Source organism: Olea europaea, unplaced genomic scaffold (assembly GCF_002742605.1).
Source record: "Olea europaea var. sylvestris unplaced genomic scaffold, O_europaea_v1 scaffold1707, whole genome shotgun sequence".
Classification (NCBI taxonomy): Eukaryota; Viridiplantae; Streptophyta; class Magnoliopsida; order Lamiales; family Oleaceae; genus Olea; species Olea europaea.
In genome coordinates, this window is record NW_019234759.1 from 136,123 (window position 1) to 137,041 (window position 919).

Below are 919 nucleotides of genomic sequence, written 5' to 3' on the forward strand. Positions count from 1 at the left end.
AAGAAGCAATTGTATCAATTGAATAAAGATTATCGTAACCTGATAAAGAACCGGAACCAACCAATTTTGAATCATGAAACAAACTAAATTTTCCATTTCCAAATGAACAAGTATAACCAAATTTGTCCAAAACAGAAATAGAAATCAAATTCCGTCTAAAAGACGGTGTAATAAATGTCTCAACAAGATCCAAATAAAATCTAGTCTTTAACAATAATCTAAATTTTCCTATTGCCTCTACTTCCACCTTATTGATGTCGCCAGCATAGATGTATCTTTCACCATCACTTGGTTTTCGGCAACTTAGACAACCCTGCATAGACATACTGATGTGAGTTGTTGCACCAGAATCTATCCACCATGTATGTCTAGGTACTGAAGTTAAATTAACCTCAGAACAAACCAATTGAAGAAGAGTACCTTTCTTTACACGCCATGCGTGGTAATTGGTGCAATTTTTCTTCTTATGACCTGCAGCTCCACAGAAGAAACAACCACCTTCAGTTGGTTTCTTATGCTGTTTCTTTTGCGATGCCATACCCGCAGCTTCCTTATTAACCTTCCTTTTATTGTTCCTTTTGTTCTTAGAGGTGGTAGCCAAATGAGCACTTTCTGTCTTCTCATACTTTAGTCTTTCCTCTTCCTGGACATAGTGTGAGATGAGCTCATTAAGGGACCATGAGTCCTTTTGTTGAGAAGCAATGTGAGACATTTCCATAATGTACTCCCGAATGTTTCATTTCCCTTTATACCTCATTGAGACAAGATTTGCCAAAAGTGTACTTGTTTCAGCCTTTTCATTCTTGGCAAACCTCTTTTCAAGGTCCTCAAGGAAACCCTTAGCCGTAGTCACCTTATCGGACATAGTGCCCCGGAATGCTTCTGGAATAGCACGCTTCATGACCATTAAGCTTATGCG